General features: G+C 40.0%; 1 pseudogene; it reads left to right on the top strand.

The window, feature by feature from the left end:
* The first annotated feature begins 214 nt into the window (after positions 1-214).
* On the top strand, positions 215-2,745 carry LOC108529819 (39S ribosomal protein L10, mitochondrial pseudogene; annotated as a pseudogene).
* The last annotated feature ends 18,623 nt before the right edge of the window (positions 2,746-21,368 follow it).

Here is a 21,368-nt window from a genome sequence, read left to right as displayed (position 1 = left end):
TAACAGTCTCTGAATATTCCCTGCCAGACACTGTGGCCATGGTAGGTCTTTAAGAACCTGTGGGAATGAATGACACCTGGTAAGCAGGTGTTCTCTGAGCTGGTTTTCCACTGTGCCCATTGTTGATACCCTTGCTTTATGACCTGGTTTCTGACCTCAGATATTGGCTACTTTCTAAGACTCTGCTTAACTTTGGTGCCAGTGTGTTCCTTGATCTGACTTTCCTCTTAAATTTTTGCTATCTTGAATGGGGTTTTGTGGATAACCCCTTTCTTGTTTTTGAACTCTAGTAAATTAAACTCCCCATAGCTAAATGAAGACATATCCCTAACCTGGAGCTTTTACCAAGCAGCAGTTCTTTTTGGATCTCTGGTATTGAGGACTCTCTTTTTTCCCCAGGGCAGTCATTACGATTAATTCACAGGATCACAGGAGAGGACCTTTTAAGTCCATTTAGGTACATTCTGGAATGTAAGACTATCCTGTGGAATAGTGGGATAAAACGTATAAAATGCTCTCACAGGCATGCTTTATCTGTGAGAACCTGAGAGCAGAAAAGCTTTGGTAATTAATTTGATAGGTTCTGGGATGGGTATTGGACTTTGGTGGTGATGAGTGAAGAGATTGTTATTTGAATGTGAAGAGAGCTGTATGTGCTTTTCCATCTCTGAGCAGGGAGTGTAAAATCTATTTAGAGATGTAGCCATCAGCCAAAAGTGAGAAGTCTCTTAAAACAAGCAAAAAAGGCACTGCTAATAATTTTGATTCCTGCACCAAGTGCTCTATAAAAGTGGTGCTAAAAATGCCACTCTTAGCAAATTGTATTTCACTATAATTTAAAGCATGTTACAACTTCTTCAAGTGATAAAGCTAGAGAACAAAGTGTTTGAGAATGTTTAATATTGGGATTTACATTTGAGTTAACTAAGCTAAAAAAAAAATCCCCATAGAATTGAAATTATTGATAACTTATGTGATTACCACGGAAGATTATTGGGATTCAGCATGAGAATACTACTTCCTAAGATGCAAAGAAATGTACATTATTGACATTAGATAAATCCATATAGAAGATATGTGGATCCTACTGCTCTTAAGTATTTACTTTTTAAAAAGTTACTGTTCTGCCCATTCTTGAGGTGGAGATGGCTGCGGCTATGGTGGTGATGCTGCGAGGGGGTCTCCTGCCCCAGGCGGGCCAGCTGCCTGCCCTCCAGACTGTTCGCTATGGCTCCAAGGCTGTTACCCGCCACCGTCGTGTGATGCACTTTCAGTGACAGAAGGTGATGGCTGTGACTGAATATATCCCCCAGACACCAGCCGTCAACCCAACGTGTCTGCCATCTCCTCCCGGCCCCCGACAGGAGGCATCACTGGAAGCCCTAGAACTTACCACAGAGGGAGCAAGGTTGCCAGGAGAAGTGACAGCTGATGTACCCTTGGTTATTGCTTTCCAGTTTCAGGAGAGGGGCCTCATCAGGCTTCTCCGCCGGGAGGTAGCAGCAGTTTTCCAGGACAACTGACTGATCGCTGTCTGCCAGAAGGTGGCTCTGAGGGCAGAGGACAAGCTTCTTATGCCACAGCAGCTGCGGAAACGCAAGATCCTGATGAAGGTCTTCCCCAGCCAGGTACCGAAGCCCTTCCTGGAGGATTCCAAGTGCCAAAATCTGCTGCCCCTTTTTGTGGGGCACAAGGTGCTGCTGGTCAGTGAAGAACCCAGGGTCAAGGAGATGGTCCGGATCTTAAGGACTCTGCCATTCCTGCCACTGCTGGGTCGCTGCATCGATGACACCATCCTCAGCAGGCAGGGCTTTCTCAACTACTCCAACCTCCCCAGCCTGCCCGTGGCACAGGGAGAGCTTGTAGTAGGCCTCATCCGCCTCACCGCCCAGACCCACTCCCCGCTCCAGCACCAGCCCCTCCAGCTGACCACCCTGTTGGACCAGGACGTCAGACAGCAACGCGAGAAGGATTCTGTTGTGTCAACCAACGGGAAGCCAGATCCTCCTGACCCTGTTCCGGACTCGTACCCAGCCTGTTTAGCCAGCTCTGCCCATAAATACACTCTGATTGGCTGTGCTGTCCACCATGGGAGATGTGGAAGAACTTGGGGGGAGGGAGTTCATCTGTCAATGGGCTTTACTAGCAATGATTTTGTCAGGTATAGGGCCACTCGGAGATGCAGAGGACTCCATTTCAAATGGAGGCTGTCAGTCACTGGTTTTGTCCTTAGTTTTCCGCACTGGGGACCCAATAGGAACAAAGGTCCAAGGCAGAGAGGCTGAAAAGATAAGGCTATTACCCCTGCCTCCTTGATCACTGCCCCTTGCTGCAAGGGCTCCTGAGCCCACCCCCTTGGGGCACAAACTGCCACTGCCACAGTAGCTCAACCAAGCAGTCGTGCTGAGGATAGCACTCAGTGAGAGCCTGCTGTGTGCCAGGCTTTGTGCTAAGCGCTGCACATGCATTAGTTCCTTTATTCCTGACCACGTTGTACCCATTTCACAGAGAAGGAGCAGAGAAATTAAGTAGCTTGCACAAGGTCATGCAGTTAGTAAGTGGCAGAACAGGGACTTGAATCAGGCCCTCTCTGCTCTGAAGACCGCATCCTGAATTTCTACACTTAGCTTCCTCATCAGGTTACCCAGAAGTGGGTCCCATCCACCATCCAGGTGTGGCTGGATGTTAGTTCTCCACCCTCGGGGTGTGCCATGCTATGGAAAGTTTGGGAGCACTGCTTTATGATAAAATGAAATGCATCCTACTTCCTCTATTTTGTGGTTTACATGGTTGTCCTTCCTGTAGACTTATTCTCAGGAGCTTCTCCGTCTTCTGACTGTCCTCGCTCTCACTTCCCTTCCTAGGAAAATCCTCTTCCCCTGTACCTGTTCCCACAAATGGCATCCCGCGCATACTTGCCCTGTTAAAGGCAGCTGACAGCTGTGGCCACTAGCTAACATTTCTCTGGTGGTTCTGAACAAAAGGGCTGGGAGGAAACTAGGATTCTCAGTTAATGGGGGATTCTGAGGGCTCTAGAGTAGGAGGCCTCATACAAGTCTTGGTGAACCAGAAATTCCTAATAAAGGAGATAGGATGCTTAACTCAGAAAACAAAGAAACACAAAAACAAACAAACAACAACAGCAAAGTTACTTATTTGACGCTTGAAACAAGTTATGTTTGAAAGACCAAATAAGGTATAAACTCTTAATCTGGGGTTATATTTCAGTGTAAGATGTGTACATTAAAGTCTCTTCATGTGTAGACTAATTTTTTATTAATTGACCACTGTCCACAAATCATAGCAAACAGCTGCTTGCCACAGAAATGGAACTACTGCAAATTCTGGAAATGTCGCCACCTTGAGAAGATGGTTCAATGGACGATATTAAATTGCAGGTTTACTTACAACACCTGGGAATGTTTCTTCATTGGAAAATACCTAACTTAAAGTAAATTAAATTAATTCATACTCTGTTTAGTTCCAAAAAGTGTAAAGTCTGCATTGATGTAACTTTTCTGTAACTTAGGATAATTCAAGGTTGCCTAAGGAGACAACGTGCATCCATTGTGGAGCCATCTCTGTGCCGTCTGCTGATGTTCACGAGTAATCACCAGAATCATTCATGTTTCTGTAAGCAATATTCTTCTACACTGGGAAAGAAGTCCAGGCTGCACTTAGCCAAATTCTTGGCAGTTGTGAAAAACATAGTAATCAGAGTAGTTGTCAGGCACCTTAATTGAAGGTCTCCTTGTGACTATTTTGCGTATGCACATTATGCTCAGTGATTATCATTTGGGAGGAAAGGTTAAAGCGAATAAGTTAGCATTTAGACTATTGATTAAAAAGAAAGAGAAGATTATTGCGGGAAGTCAGGGACCCCGAATGGAGGGACCGGCTGAAGCCATGGCAGAAGAACATAAATTGTGATGATTTCATGGCTTCTATCAGGGTGAATTTCCCTGATGGAAGATCTTGCCAATGAATCAAAGAAAGAGTTTATCTAATTAACTTGCTGTTTTTGCCCTGTACCTCAGACTGTAGTCAGCACACACACTGCCACAAAGACAGAACAGCATAGTGGAGGTCTTTTTTTTGGTCCCTTTTGATCTCTGAAGAGCCTCCATTTACATATTGAGAAATCTGATAAACTCTGATTGTGTATGTGCGGGTAGGTTGGGGTGTTTTGTCATAAATACCACAAAAACATTTATTCTAGTGAGATTCTGAAGGGAATGTCATGAAAATAAACTATCTCTGATGTTTCTCATGCTGATCTGTCAATGGTCTTGAAATTGAGAAAAATGAGATTTGAAAGGAAGCAATGGGAGAAGTTGGAGAAGGCAATTGGGGATGAGGGACAAGAAAAGATAATATATCAACAAGTCAGAGTGATGTAAGGGCCCTAACAAAAATTTAATGGAAGAGAGTCCAAGAAAAGGAGAAATTAGAGAAACAAAGATAAATGGACAGAAAAGAAATATTTGGTGCCATTAAAAAAATCAGGATTCAAACTTTGTTTTTTTCTTTTGTTGATTATTGTGAGCACTTTCTGTGCACCAGACACTGTACTAAATGCTTTGTCTTTTAATTTATTATTATATTTTCTTGTTACGACCATATGAGGAAGCAGTGAAGCTAATAGTGTTTGTTTATGTACTTATTTGTTTAGAGACAGGGTCTTGCTTTGTTGCCCAAGCTGGAATGCAGTGGTGTGTTTATAACTCTTTGCAGCCTCAACCTCCTGGGCTCAAGTGATCCTCCCACCTAAGCCTCCTGAGTAGTTGGTTCTACTGGTGTGTGCCACCATGCCTGGCTAACTTTTAAACTTATTTATCTTTGTATGTTGCTTAGCCTGGTTTGGAACTCCTGAGTTCAAGCAATCCTCCTACCTCAGCCTCCCAAAGTGCTAAGATTACAGGCATGAGTCACTATGTCTGACGACTAATAGTGTTAAATGTGTGAACCCTAGAGCTTGAATATCTGGGTTGGAATCCCTGAGGTGCCACTTACTGGCTTTGGGATCTTGGGCATAGTAAACTTTCTATATCCCAGTTTCTTCATCTGTAAAATGGTGATAATAATAATAATGCCATATATTTAACAAGGATATGGTGAGGATTAATAGGCTGATGAGGAATAATTGGATTAATAGGTGAGTGAGGATTAATATACAGAGCATTTAGAGCAGAGTCTACACATGGAAGCACTCAATGAAGGTTGACCATTGTTGTTATTTTTATTTTTATTAGTATTCCAGTTTAATAGTTGATGCTTACAAAAGTCAAGGCACATTCTCAGGGGGTCTTAACGAGTGTCAAATTCAGGTGAATTTGTGTTAAAGATCCATGCTTTTAATTCATATTTTCTGTGTTAGTCTGTTCTCATGCTGCTATGAAGAAATACCTGAGACTTGGTAATTTACAAAGAAAAGAGTTTTAATTGACTCACAGTTCTGCATTGCTGGGGAGACCTCAGGAAACTTACAATCATGGTGGAAGGCAGCTTTTCACAGGACGGCAGGAGAGAGAATGAGAGCTAGCAGGGGAAATGCCAGATTCTTATACAACCATCGTATCTTGTGAGAACTCACTCACTATTATGAGAACAGCAAGAGACTACCCCCATAATTCAATTACCTTTCACTGAGTCCCTCCCATGACACATGGGGATTATGGAAACTATAATTCAAGATGAGCTTTGGGTGGGGACCCAGTCAAACTATATCATTCTGCCCCTGGCCCATCCCAAATCTCACATGTTCACATTACAAAACACAATTATACCTTCCCAACAGTTCCCCAAAGTCTTAACTCATTCCAGCATTAACTCAAATCCAAAGTCTCATCTGAGACAAACAAGTTCCTTCCACCTATGAGCTGGTAAAATCAAACACAGGTTAGTTCCTTCCAAGAGACAATGGGGGTACAGGCACTGGGTAAATACACCTGTTCCAAGTGGGAGAAATTGGCCAAAACAAAGGGTTACAAGCCCCAAGCAAGTCTAAATTCAATAGGGTAGTAATTTAACCTTAGAAAGTTCCAAAATGATCTTTGACTCCATGTCTCACATTCAGGGCACACTGATGCAAGAGGTGGGCTCCCATGGCCTTGGGCAGCTCTGTCCCTGTGGTTTTGCAGGGTACAGCCCCCCTCCCTGCTTTCATAGCTGGCATTGAGTGTCTGTGGCTTTTCCAGGTGCATGTGCAAGCTGTTGGTGGATCTACCATTCTGGGATCTGGAGGACAGTGGCCTTCTTTTCAAAGCTCCACTAGGCAGTGCCCCACTGAGGACTCTGTGTGGGGGCCATGACCCCACATTTCCCTTCTGCACTGCCCTAGCAGAAGTTCTCCATGAGGGCTTTGCCCCTGCAGCAGACTGCTGACTAGATATCTAGGCATTTCCATCATCCTCTGAATCTAGGTGGAGGTTCCCAAACCTCAGTTCTTGTGTACTGTGCACCTGCAGGACCAACACAATGTGGAAACTGCCAAGGCTTTGGGCTGGCATCCTCTGAAGCAATGGCATGAGCTATACCTTGGTCCCTTTTAGCATGGCTGTAGCAGCTAGGATTCAGGGCACCAAGTCCAGAGGCTGCACACAGCAGGGAGGCCCTGGACCCTGGGCCTGGCCCGGGAAACCATTTTTCCCTCCTAGGCCTCTGGGTCTGTGATGGGAGGGGCTGCTGCCAAGTTCTCTGAGATGCCCTGGAGACATTTCCCCATTACCTTGGTGATTAGCATTTGACTCCTCATTACTTAAGCAAATTTCTGCAGCCAGCTTGAATTTTTCCCCAGAAAATGGGTTTTTCTTTTCTTCCGCATTGTTAGGCTGCAAATTTTCCAAACTTCTATGCGCTGTCTTCACTTGAATGCTTTGCTTAGAAATTTCTTCTGCCAGGTACCCTAAATCATCTGTCTCAAATTCAAAGTTCCACAGAACTTTAGGGCAGGGGAAAAAAGCCATCAGTCTCTTTGCTGAAGCATAGCAAGAATGACCTTTACTCCAGTTCCCAACACATTTCCCACCTCCTTCTGAGGCCGCCTCAGCCTGGACTTCGTTGTCCATATTACTATCAGCGTTTTGGTCAAGGCCATTCAACAAGTCTCTAGGAAGTTCCAAACATCCCCACATCTTTCTTTCTTCTTCTGAGCCCTCCAAACTGTTCCAGTCTCTGCCTGTTACCCAATTGCAAAGTCACTTTCACATTTTCGGGTATCTTTACAGAATTGCCCTATTCTCTGTGTACCAATTTATTGTATTAGTCCATTGTCATGCTGCTATGAAGTATTACTGAAGACTGCGTGTTTTATAAAGAAAATAGATTTAATTGACTCACAGTTCTGCATGGCTGGGGAGGCTTCAGGAAACTTACAATCATGGTGGAAGTTCTTCCACCTTCTTCACTGGGTGGCATAAGAGAGAATGACACAGCAGGGGAAATGCCAGATGCTTATAAAACCATCAGAACGTGTGACAACTCATTCAGCATGGGGAAAGTGCCCCCATGATTCAATTACCTACCACTGACATGTGGGGATTATGGGAACTATAAGATGAGATTTGGAGGGTTGGGGGTACAGCCGAAACCTATCATACTCTAAGGAGATGGAAGACCTGGTTTGTAATTCTAATGCTAATATTAGCAGTCTCTTTTGTAAGTTACTTAAATGCTCTGATTTGGCTTGAATTCCTTCATAAAGCAGATCCTATGTCAAGGGCTTGAGAAATAGTTCCCATGTATATAGTGTATATATATGTGTACTATCAACTATTGTAACCCACTCCAATAAAGCAGAATAAGCATGATGAATTGGGAAGAGTGAAATGGGAAGGAAGGCAGCCCATCTAAGGATGCATTTTTAAGAAGATGTCTGGGGGGAGATGGAGGTCAAAGCTGCTCTATATAATGTGCTCCAGAATCATCCATCCATGGGGATGTGTGCACCTCTCATGGGGCAGATGGAAATATTTACCTACCAGTTACTATCCTCTGTTGATCAAAGGTTGTTCCAGAGCTGTTAATGCTCTCACACTTCCAGGTTTGCTCATGACTCAGCATAGACCAAACCTCATTGGACAGAGAAGCCTGGGGCAGAAAACAAATGAGAGGCAGTGCAGCTTGAGGGTCATTTTATCAAGCTGTATCTGAGGCACCACCGATTGCCACATGAATGGCTTGAGTAAAGTGACAGGCCAAGGGGATGTAAGATGAGTTATAGAATGTAGTTGGCACACTCCTTTACATTAGCATACACATAGTTGGATTATGTAAGTTATTTGCTCTACATGTGTTGATGTACATTTTCTGTTATTAGAACTATTCAATGAGGAGATTAAATGAGATGTGTGTGAGAGTGCCCTGAAATATAAATCATGTAGAGTGTATACTGTTCATTTTATATTAAGATCTCCAAAATTGAAGGTTAAACACTGGTTGAACATTTTTGGAAACTTACCAGTTTATAGTTACTTGTGAAATCAGTGCCTCCTCTTACTTCACTATATTACTGTATGTGGATTTCAGCACAAGAAAATTGCCTTGAAGACCCAACAGGACATACATGACTAAATTCCACATTGACACTGATGTGATCATTGAATTGTAAAAGTCCAAATAATTAATCTGTCTAATGCCTACTCATTTGGCTACTTACTTTCTTGGATGCTCTACTCCTAATATTCCGAGGTAAAAATTAAGTAGAACAGAATAAAAGTTTATCCTAACTAGGTTAAAATGAGAGGCAGTGTGGCACTTCCTATTCTTTAGTGGAAATCAATCTGTGTTTTCAGAACTAAAATACAACTTTGAAATGTTTAATCTAATGCGTTATCTTCCTGCTTTATGCTTGAATTCTCACTTCTTCACTTAGCCACTAGGGAATGTTGGTCATATTGTTGAACCTTTCTGGGCTTCAAGTTCCTCATTGCAAAATTGGAATATTAATATTTAATCCAATGAATTGTTATGAGGATAACTATCATGTCTTTGGAAGAGTTCTTGGAACTTGAAGACACTCAGTAAGGGTTAACTGCTATTATTACAATTATTATCATCATTTGTTTGACAAAGATCTGCAGCTTTATTTTCTGAGGGTTTAAATATAATGGTTATTTCTATTAATTCAATTTAATAATGAGCTTCTCTAATCTAACATTTTATATAAAACATAAAGACTCTGAGAGTTGTCTTAATGTCCTGACTGAGAGATATTAAGTATAAAATCTTTTGACCCTTTGATGATCCTTCTGACATCAGGAAAGCACTCAGTCTTTCTAAAGTTGATTTTCTAACAGAAAAATGATATCCCTGCCTAAATTTGTTTCAGCACTGTTATAAAGAACTACCTGAGACTGGCTAATTTATAAAGAAAAGAGGTTTGAGTCACAGTTCCACATGGCTGGACAGGTCTCAGGAAACTTTCAATCATGGTGAAAGGCAAAGGGAAAGCAAGGCATGTCATCTTACATGGTGGCAGGAGAAAGGGAAAGACAGAGAGAGTGAAGAGGAAAGTGCCACACTTTAAAACAATCAGAGCTTGTGAGAACTCGCTCACTATCATGAGAACAGCATAGGGGAAATCCACCTCTATGATCCAATCATCTCCCACCCGGTCCCTCCCTGATACATGGGGATTACAGTTCTACATGAGATTTGGGTGGGGACGCACAGCCAAACCATATCGCTGCCCATAACTGATTTAGAAACGACTTAAAAAGTCAAGTACCTTGAAGAGGAGTAATGATTTTGATGATAATGCTATGTATTTATAAAAGTAGTTTTCCCCTCAAATAGTTTGATATGCCCTTATTTTTCTTCCATTTAAGTCACATGTTCTCTGTGAAGGAGATTAGGGCACACATAGCATCTATGTAACAGATCTCTGTCTCATAGCCTTATATAAAAGACCGTAAGTGCAGCCCAATGTAATGAAGAGTTTGATTCATTTTTTTGATGATTGACTGCTGATATCTTAAGCCTCACCCCTGCCTCTTTCCCTTCTGTCCCAGTTTTGTGCACACTGATAAGAAAGACTGGATACTTCCTCCTTTGGCCCCTGTGGGAAGTTCAAATCACATAAGCTCCTGCCTGGGCACAGGAACCCTCACACCAGCCTCAGCCCCTAACCACCATAAAAATCTCATGTCAGTCTCCTTTCCCTGTTCTTGCGAGCCATTTTCAGTTTAGCTTGGGAAGGCAGCCCTGCTTCCCAGAAAGCCTCAGGTAATTAATAAAGCTTCTCATAGCCTGATGGTATGTGTCATGAATCTTGGCATTCCAACTAAGTGTATTCTTCCACTCAACAGACTGTCTCTTTACTCTGTTGATTATTTTCTTTGCTATGCAGAAGCTTTCAAATTTGTAGTCCCATTTCTCTGTTTTTGTTTTTGTTGTCTGTGCTTTTAAGTCTTAGTCATAAATTCTTTGCCTAGACCAAAGTTCAAGAGAGTGTTCTCTAGGGTTTTCTCCAGCATATTTATATTTTTGGGTCTTATGTTTAAGTCTTTAATCCACCCTGAGTTGATTTTTATATATATTGAAAGATAGGGGTACAGTTTAATTCTTCTGCACGTGGTTATATAACATATCTTCCCAGTACCATTTATTGAAAAGGGTGTCCCTTTACAAGGGGTGTTCCCAATATAAATTTTTATTAGCTCTTTCAAAGATCAGTTGACTGTAAATATGTGGCTTTATTTATAAGTTCTGTACTCTGTTCCATTGGTCTATGTATCCGTTTTTATAGCAGCACTATGCTGTTTTGGTTTCTGTGGCCTTATTTTTTATATATATATATATATAATATATATATATATTATTATATATATATATGTTATATAAAATATAATATATAATATATATATATATTATTCACCCGATAATATATATATATAATATATATAATATTTAATCCATGAATTGTTATGAGCGATAACTATAATGCGCCTTTTGGAAGAGTTCTTGAACTTAAAGCCACTCAGTAAGGGTTAGCTGCTATTATTACAATTGAGTTAGCATCATTTGTTTGACAAAGATCTGCAGCTTTATTTCGGAGGGTTGTAAAACCCTCAGGATTCCACTGTGGTCCCTATCTCCTGACATTGTGATCTGCCCGCCTCGGCCTTCCAAAGTGCTGGGATTACAGGCGTGAGCCACCATGCCCAGCCCTTATTATATATTTTGAAGTCAGGTAATTTGATGTTTCCAGCTTTGTTCCTTTTGCTTAGAATTGCTTTGCCTGTTTGCCCAGTTGGTTATTTGCCCATTTTTTTTCTATTTCCTTTAAGAATGATGTTGGTGTTTTGATAGCAATTGCATTGAATCTGTAGGTTGTTTTGGGGAATATGGTCAATTTAGTGCTATTCACTCTTATGATCCATGAGATGAGAATTTTTCCATTTGTTTGTGTCACCTTCAGTCTCTTTCACCAGTGCCTTATAGTTTTCCTTGTAGAGAGATCTTTCATCTATTTAGTTAAATTTATTCCTCGGTATTCTACTTCTCTGGTAGCTATTATAAATGGGATCGCTTTCTTGATTTATTTCTTGACTGGATCATTATTGGTATGTATAAATGCTACTGATTTTTGTATGTTGAATTTGTATCTTTCAACTTTACCGAATTCATTTATCAAATTTAAGAGGTTTTTTTGATGGAGTCTTTAGGTTTTTCTAGATGTAAAATCATATTGTCAGCAAAGGGGGACAATTTGAATTCCTCTTTTCCAATTTGGATGTCTTTTGTTTCTTGCTCTTACCTGATTGCTTTGGCTAGAATTTTAGTAATATGTTGAATTAGAAGTGGTGAAAATGTGCATCTTTGTCTTGTTTCGGTTCTTACAAAAAGGCTTTCAACTTTTCTCCGTTCAGTATGATGCTAAATGTGGGCTTGTTGTATATGGTCTTTATTACCTTGAGGTATGTTCCTTCTATGCCTAGTTTGTTGAGAGTTTTTATTATGAAGGGAATGCCAAATTGTATCCAATTCTTTATTTCCATCTATTGAGATGATCATATGGTTTTTGTCTTTTCTTTTGTTGATGTAATGCATCACATTTTTAAATTTGCAAATGTTAAACTATCCTTGCATCTCTGGAAAGAATCCCACTTGATTGTGAGGCGTTATATTTTTGATATGCTGTTGGATTTAGTTTCCTAATATTTTGTTAAGCACTTTTGATTCTATATTCATCAGGGATATCGGCCTGTGGTTTTCTTTTTTTGTTGTGTCCTTGCCTGGTTTGGCAATAAGGTAGATGCTGGCCTCATAGAAAAAGTTAGGGAAAAATTCCTAATCTTCAATTTTTTGGAAAAGTTTTAGGAGGACTGGAATTAGTTCTTTGTACTTTTGGTAGAATTGGTTGTGGATCCATTTGGTCCTGGGCTTTTCTTTGTTGGGAGACTTTGTAGTACCTATTCAATCTCACATCTCATTATTGATCTCTTCAGGTTTCCTATTTCTTCCTGATTCAATTTTGGTAGGTTGTATGTTTTCAGGAATTTACCCATCTCATCTAGGTTTTCCAGTTTGTCAATGTACAGTTGTTCATAGTAGTCTCTGATGATCTTTTGTATTCCTGTATCAGTTGTAATGTCTCTTTTTTCATTTCCGATTTTGTTTATTTGGGTCTTTTCTTGAATAGTCTAGCTAGTGGTTTATACATTTTGTTTATCTTTTGAAGGACGAACTTTTAATTACTTTCTGCTTTGATCTTTATTATTTATTTCTGCTAATTTCGGCTTGAGTTGTTCTTGCTTTTCCAGTTTCTTTAGGTGCTTTGTTAGATTATTAATTTGTGCTCTACTTTTTTTTTTTGATGTAGGTATTCGTTGTTATAAACTTCCTTCTTAGCAAGGCTTTTGTTAGCCCACAGGTTTTGGTATGTTGTTTCAATTTTCATTTGTTTCATGAAATGTTTTAATCTTCTTCTTAATTTTTTTTTGTTTACCCAATGGTCACTTTAGGGAATGTTGTTTAATTTCTATGTATTTGTAGTTTTCAAGGCATTGATTTCTAATTGTATTCCCTTGTGGCCTCAGAAGATACTGAATATAATTAAAATTTAAAAAATTAATTGAGACTTGTTTTGTGGCCTACCATATGATCTATCTGGAGAATGTTCCATGTGCTGATGAAAAGAATGTTATTTTGAAGTTATTGGATAGAATGTTCTGCAAATGTCTGTTAAGTCCATTTCATATATTATGTAGTTTAATTCTAATACTTCTTTGTTTATTTTCTGTCTAGATAATTGGTCTAATGTTGAGAGTGTGGTGCTGAAGTCCTGCTATTATTGTATTGCTGACTATCTCTCTATTTAGATCTAGTAATATGTGCTTTATGAATCTGGGTGCTCCAGTGTTGGTGGCATATATATTTAGAATTGTTATATCACCTCACTGTATTGATCCCTTTATTGTTATATATATGTGATATATATATGTGGTATATATGTGATATATATGTGAGATATATATGTGAGAGATATATATTATCTATCTATCTATCTATCTATCTATCTATCTATCTATCTATCTGAGTTTCTTTATCCACTGATTGATGGGCATTTGGGTTGGTTCCACGATTTTGCAATTGTGAATTGTGCTACTATAAACATGTGTGTGTGTATATCTTTTTCATATAATGACTTCTTTTTCCCTAGGTAGATACCCAGTAGTACGATTGTTGGATCCAATGGTAGTTTCACTTTTTGTTCTTTAAGGAATCTCCACACTTTTCTATAGTGGTTGTACTAGTTTACATTCCCACAAGCAGTGTAGAAGTGTTTCCTGATTACTGCATCCATGCCACATCTACTGTTTTTTGATTTTTTTGATTGTGGTCATTCTTGCAGGAGTAAGGTGTTATTGCATTGTAGTTTTGATTTACTTTTCCCTAGTCATTAGTGATGTTGAGCATTTTTTCATATGTTTGTTGGCCGTTTGTATATCTTCTTTTGATAATTGTTTATTCATATCCTTAGCCCACTTTTTGATGGGATTATTTGTCTTTTTCTTACTCATTTGTTTGAGTTTGTTGTGGATTCTGGATATTAGTCGTTTGTCAGATGTATAGACTGTGAAGACTTTCTCCCACTCTGTGGGTTGTCTGTTTACTCTGCTGACTGTTCCTTTTGCCATGCAAAAGCTCTTTAGTTTAATTAGTTCCAGCAGTTTATCTTTGTTTTTATTGCATTTGCTTTGGGGTTCTTGATCATAAAATCCTTGCCTCAGCTAATATCTAGAAGTGTTTTTCCAATGTTATCTTCTAGAATTTTGTAATTTCAGGTCTTAGGTTTAAGTCCTTAATCCATCTTGAGTTAATTTTTGCATAAAGTGAGAGATGAGGATCCAGTTTCATTCTCCTGCATGTGGCTAGCCAATTACCCCAGCACTATTTGTTGAATAGGGTGTCCTTTCCCCACTTCATGTTTTTGCTTGCTTTGTTGAAGATCAGTTGGCTGCAAGTATTTGGGTTTATTTCTGGGTTCTCCAGTCTATTCCACTGATCTATGTACCTATTTTTATACCAGTACCATGCTGTTTTGGTGACCATGGCCTTATAGTATAGTTTGAAATCAGGTAGTGTGATGTGTCTAGATTTGTTCTTTTTGCTTAGTCTTACTTTGGTTATGCAGGCTCTTTTTTGTTTCCATAGGAATTTTAGAATATTTTTTTCTAATTCTATGAAGAATGATGGTGGTATTTTGATGGGGATTGCATTGAATTTGTAGACTGCTTTTGGCAATGTGGTCATTTTCACAATATTGATTCTACCCATCCATGAGCATGGGATGTGTTTCCACTTGTTTGTGTCATCTATTATTTCTCTGAGCAGTGTTTTTTAGTTTTTCTTGCAGAGGTTATTTGCCTCCTTGGTTAGGTGTATTCCTAAGTATTTTAATTTTTTGCAGCTATTTTAAAAGGGGTTGAGTTTTTGATTTGATTTTCCACTCGGTCAGTGTTGGTGTATAGAAGAGCTACTGACTTGTGTACATTAATCTTGTATCCAGAAACTTTGCTGAATTGTTTAATCAGTTGTAGGAGCTTTCTGGAGAAGTCTTTAGGGTTTTCAAGGTAAACAATCATATTGTCAGCAAAGAGTGACAGTCTGACTTCCTCTTTATGGATTTGGATGCTCCTTATTTCTTTCTCTTGTCTGATTGCTTTGGCTAGGACTTCTAGTGCTATGTTGAACAGGAGTGATGAGAGTGGGCATTCTTGTCTTGTTCCAGTTCTCAGAGGGAATGCTTTCACCCTTTCCCCATTGAGTATTATGTTGGCTGTGGGTTTGTCATAGATGGCTTTTATTACATTAAGGCATGCCCCTTGTATGCTGATTTTGCTGAGAGTTTTAATCATAAAGCAATGCTGGATTTTGTTGAATGCTTTTTTCTGCATCTATTGAGATGATCATGTTATTTTTGTTTTTAATTCTGTCTATGTGGTATATCACATTTATTGACTTGTGTATGTTAAACCACCCTTGCATCCCTGGTATGAAACCCACTTGGTCATTGTGGATTATCTTTTTGATATGTTGTTGGATTCAGTTAGTTAGTATTTTCTTAAGGATTTTAGCATCTATATTCATTAGGGATATCAATCTGTAGTTTTCTTTTTTTGTTATGTCCTTTCTGGCTTTGGTATTAGACTGATGCTGGCTTTATAACATGAATTAAGGAGGGTCTCTTCTTTCTCTATGTTGTGGAATAATGTCAAAAGAATTGGTACCAATTCTTCTTTGAATGTCTGGTAGAATTCTGCTGTGAATCCTTCTGTCCTGGACGTATTTTGTTGGTAATTTTAAATTACCATTTCAATTTCACTAGTTGTTATTGGTCTGTTTGGGGCATCTAAGGCATCTAATTCTTCCTGATTTAAGCTAGGAGGGCTATATTTTTCCAGGAATTTATGCATGTCTTCTAGGTTTTCTAGTTTATATGTGTAAAGATGTTCATAATAGGCTTGAATGATCTTTTGTATTTCAGTGATGTCAGTTGTAATATCTCCTGTTTTGTTTCTTAGTGAGGTTATTTGGATTTCCTTTCTTCTTTTCTTGGTTAATCTTGCTAAGGGTCTGTCAATTTATTTATTTTTTAAATAATAAAGATTTTTGTTTCATTTATCTTTCTTTCATTTTTTTTGTTAGTTTCAATTTCATTTAATTCTGCTCTAAACTTGGTTGTTTTCTTTCTTTTGCTGGGTTTGGATTTAGCTTGTTCTTATTTCTCTAGTTCCTTGAGCTGTGACCTTAGAATGTCAGTTTGTGCTCTTTCAGTCTTTTTAATGTAGGCGTTTAGGGCTACGAACTTTCCTCTTAGCACTACCTTTGCTGTATCCCAGAGGTTTTGGAAGGATGTGTCATTACTGTCATTCAGTTTGAAGAATTTTTAAATTTCCATCTTGATTTCATTTCTGACCCAATGCTCATTCAGGAGGAGGTTATTTAATTTCCATGTATTTTCATGGTTTTGAAAATTTCTTTTTGGATTGATTTCCCGTTTTATTCCACTGTGGTCTGAGAGGGTGCTTGATATAATTTCACTTTTCTTGAATTTATTGAGGCTCATTTTATGGTCTATCATATGGTCTATCTCGGAGAAAGTTCCATGCACTGTTGAATAGAATATGTATTCTGCGGTTGTTGGATAAAATGTTCTTTATATATCTGTTAAGTCCATTTGCTCCAGGGTATAGTTTAAATTCATTGTTTCTTTGTTGACTTTCTGTCTTGATGACCTGTCTAGTGCTGTCAGTGGAGTATTGAAGTCCCTCACTATTGTTTTGTTGCTATCTCATTTCTTAGGTCTCTTAGTAATTGCTTTATAAATTTGGGAGCTCCAGTGTTAGGGGCATATATGTTTAGGATTGTGATATTTTCCTGTTGGATAAAGCTTTTTATAATTATGTAATGTCCCTCTTTGTCTCTTTTGTCTGATATAAGAATAGCTACCCCTGCTTGCTTTTGGTGTCCTTTTGCATGAAATGCCTTTTTCTACTCCTTTACTTTAAGTTTATGTGAGTTCTTATGTGTTGGGTGAGTCTCCTAAAGACAGCAGATAGTTGGTTGGTGAGTTCTTATCCATTCTGTGGTTCTGTATATTTTAAGTGGAGCATTTAGGTCATTTACGTTAAATGTTTGTATTGAAATGTGAAGTATATTGCAGTTATTGTATGCTTTGTTGCCTGTGTACTCTGTTTTTTGTTTTGCTTTTAACTTGTATTTTGTTTTATATGTCCTGTGTGATTTATGCTTTAAAGAGGTTCTGTTTTTCTTTTTTCTTTTTTTTTAGATGGAGATTCGCTCTTGTTGCCCAGGCAACAACAGTGGAGTGCAATGGCACGATCTTGGTTCACTGCAATTTCTGCCTCCCGGGTTCAAGCGAGTCTCCTGACTCAGCCTCCAGAGTAGCTGGGATTACAGGCATGTGCCACCACGCTTGGCTAATTTTATATTTTTGGTAGAGATAGGGTTTCTCCATGTTGGTCAGGCTGGTCTCCAACTCCTGACCTCAGGTGATCCACCCACCTCAGTATCCCAAAGTGCTGGGATTGCAGGTATGAGCCACTGTGCCCAGCCTAAGAGGTTCTGTTTTGATATGTTTCCAGGATTTGTCTCAAGATTTAGATCTCCTTTTAGCAGTTCTTGTAGTGATGGCATGGTAGTGGCAAATTCTCCTAACATTTGTTTGTCTGAAAAAGAATGTATCTTTCCTTCACATATGATGCTGAGTTTTACTGGATGCAAAATTCTTGGCTGATAATTATTTTGTTTGAGGAGGCTGAAGATAGGGTCCCAATGCTTTCTGACTTGTAAAGTTTCTGCTGAGAAATCTGCTGTTAATCTGATAGATTTTCCTTTATAGGTTACCTGGTGCTTCTGTCTCACAGCTCTTAAGATTCTTTACTTCATCTTAACTTTCAATAACCTGATGACAATGTGCCTAGGCAATGAGGAATAAACTCTGATTTTTTTTTTTCTTGCCCAAATTCCTATCTAAGGGGGTCTGAGTGGTCATGCCCTACAGATCATACATTCTTATCGGATGGGTTTTATTTAACCCTATATGTCATGATTTACTTTTCAAACTGACTCTGGCATAACACTACGAGACAAAGAAGATCAAAATATTTTACCCTAAAACATGTTTCTTTGCCATATTTTGAAATGGCCTTGCAAAGCTGTTCTTTGTGGGGGACAATTTGTATCTGTAAAGAATCTCTATTAACATAGCTAGATCTTTTTCTTCTAGACCCTCCCAATTCTAAATACATTAACTAAGATCTTCATTGGAAACATTTGTCATCTATTTTCTCTAAGGGCAGCCACTATAAGACTTCAAAAGAACTTCGTTCTCCACAATCTTTATCTTAACCTGAACATTCCCTTTCTATGAATCCCTGGTCTTCAGACAAACTCAACTAATTCTCAAACAGAAAGCATTTAAATTCACCTATAGCCTGGAAGTCCCTGCTTTGAGTTGTTCCACCTTTCTGGACCAAACCAATGTATTACTTAAATGTATTTGATTGGTGTCTCATGCCTCTCTAAAATATGTAAAACCAAACTGCATCCTGACCACCCTGGGCACATGTTCTCAGGACTTCTTGAGGGCTGTGTCATGGTCACTCATATTTGGCTCAGAATAAATCTCCTTAAATTTTACAGAGTTTGACTCTTTTCATTGACAGCAATACTCTTTTTGTGATGAATTTCCCAGGTGTTCTTTGTGCTGCTTGTATTTGAATGTCTATGTCACTAGCAAGGCCAGGGAAGTTTTCTTCGATTATCCCCCTAAGCCACTAAGCTCCTGAACTCTTTTTCAGGTAAATCAGGGATTTCTTCTTGGTTTGGATCCATTGCTGTTGAACTAGTGTATTATTTTGTCAGTGTTGAAGACCCTTGTTTTGTCATATTACCAGGGTTGGTTTCCTGGTTCTTTCTCATTTGGGTAGGCTCTGTCAGAGGGAAGGTTTAGGGCTGAAGGCTATTGTTCAGATTCTTTTGTTCCATGGGGTGTTCTCTTGATGTAGTGCTCTCTACTCTTTCCTGTGGATGTGGCTTCCTGTGAGCTGAACAGCAGTGACTATTGTCTCTCTTTAGGGTCTGGCCACCCAGTGTGTCTACCCAGCTTCAGACTGGTACTGGGGGTTGTCTGCATAGAGTCCTGTGATGTGAGCCATCTATGGGTTTCTCAGCTGTGGATACATGCACCTGTTCTGGTGGAGGTGGTGTGGGGGGTGCAATGGACTCTGTGAGGGTTCTTAGCATTAGTGATTTAATGCTCTACTTTTGTGCTGGTTGTCCTCCCGACAGGAGGTGGCATTTTCCAGAAAGCATCAGCTGTAGTAGTATGGAGAGGGAATGGCAGTGGGCAGAGCCCTAGAACCCCCAAGATTATATACCCTTTTTCTTCCGCTACCAGGATGGGTAGGTAAGGACCATCAGGTGGAGGCAGGGTTATGAATGTCTGAGCTCAGATTTTCCTTGGGCAGGTCCTGCTGTGGCTGCTGTGGGGAAGTGGGGTGAGATTCCCAGGTCACTGGAGTTGTGTACCTAGGAGGATTAGGGCTGCCTCTGCTGAGTCATGCAAGCTTTCAGGGAAGTGGGAGAAAGTCAGCAGTCTCAGGCCTCACCCAGCTCCCATAAAAACTGAAGGGCCACCATCCTCCCGCCAGTAACCCTGAGTCTATTTCCAGGTGGAGGGTGAGATGGGCTTGAAAACTTGCCCCAGGCTAACCGCCTCCCAGCTGCAGAAAAAAAAGGACTTGGTTCTTTCCCCACCTGTGGAGTGTGCACACTGGATTTGTGCCCTCCCCTGAGTTCTGTCCAGGTAACTTCTCACCCTGTTCAAATTGTTACAAAGTTCAGCTAGAGACTTCCTTCACCCTGAGGAGTTTTATCCCCTGCTCCTCTGGCCACCCACCTGATAGATCCCTGTGGTGCTAAGCAGAAATGGCCTGCTAGGGAACCCAGTGAGCTCCTAGGGCCTTTCTGCTGCTTCCTCTACCCCTGTATTTCACTCAACTCTCTAAATTGACTCAGCTCCAGGTAAAGTTGGAATCTTCTCCCATAAACAGACCTTGAGCTTCTCCAGTGGGGGTGTGTGTTTGGGAGAGGAGGCTCTCCATTCCCACTTCCACAGTTGGGGTACTCACAGTATTTGGGGTGTCTTTTGGATCCTGCAGGAGCAGTCTGCTTCCTTCAGAGGGTCTGTGGGTCCTCTTAGAATTGCTGGTTTGTTCTTGCAGTCGATCTGGAGCTAACATTCACAATGTGAGCCTCCACATGCTGCTCTGTCTGGAGCTGCCGTCTAGTCCTGCCTCCCATCTGCCGTGATGACCTGTTACTCTCTATTTGGTTCTTTTTTCAAATATCTTTCTCTTTGGTAAATTTCTCATTTATATTCTGAATTGTTTTTCTTATTTCTTTGTATTGTTTTTCAGAATTCTCTTTTATCTATGTTCCTTTAAAATCAATATTTTGAATTCTTTTCTGGATTTCAAAAATTTCTTTTTGATTACATCTATTGGCTGGGCTTGATGGCTCACACTTGTAATCCCAGTACTTTGGGAGGCCAAGGGGGGCTGATCACAAGGTCAGGAGATCAAGACCATCCAGGTTAACACAGTGAAACCCGGTCTCTACTAAAACTACAAAAAATTAGCCAGGTGTGGTGGCACATGCCTGTAGTCCCAGCTACTCAGGAGGAGGAGGCTGAGGCAGGAGAATTGCTTGGGAGGCGGAGGTTGCAGTGAGCCGAGATCGTGCCACTACACTCCAGCCTGGGTGACAGAGTAAGACTCTATCTCAAAAAAAAAAAAAAAAAAAAAAAAAAAAAAAAAAAAAAAAAAAAAAAATCTATTGCTGTAAAATCTTTGTGTTACTTTGGAGGTTTCATATTTCCTTGCCTTTTCATGTTCCTTGTGTCCTTACATTGATCTTACATTGATATCTGTGTATCTGGTATAACAGTCACTTCTTCCTATTTTTGAGTTTACTTGGAAAGAGGAGGACTTTTTCCTGAAGTTGTAGCTACGGTGTGGTTGGGTAGGGTATTTTAGCTTTTATTCGGGTTGCATACAGTAGTGCAGTCACTGTATGATTTCTTTGTCTATAAATAGCATTAGTGGCATTTGTGATTTCCTCATTGGGTGAGAGTGCCGTTATTAGTGGAGGCTGTGGTGAAGCTGTGGTGGGGATCAGGATGCCCAGTGAGGCAGGGATCGGGGTGCCCAGTGAGGCACTCTTTGGATCCCAGCAGTTGCAGTAGTGGCGTGAGTGTGCCTGTCTTTTTGCCCAGGGAAGTGTATTCTGGCACTCATGTTGGTGGTTACTGGCAGGCTGACTTTTGGGTCTCATGG

Source organism: Rhinopithecus bieti, unplaced genomic scaffold (assembly GCF_001698545.2).
Source record: "Rhinopithecus bieti isolate Rb0 unplaced genomic scaffold, ASM169854v2 scaffold_6439, whole genome shotgun sequence".
In the NCBI taxonomy this organism is placed as follows: Eukaryota; Metazoa; Chordata; class Mammalia; order Primates; family Cercopithecidae; genus Rhinopithecus; species Rhinopithecus bieti.
The sequence above is the reverse complement of the archived record's forward strand: the minus strand, read 5'-3'. Positions and strand labels throughout refer to the sequence as shown.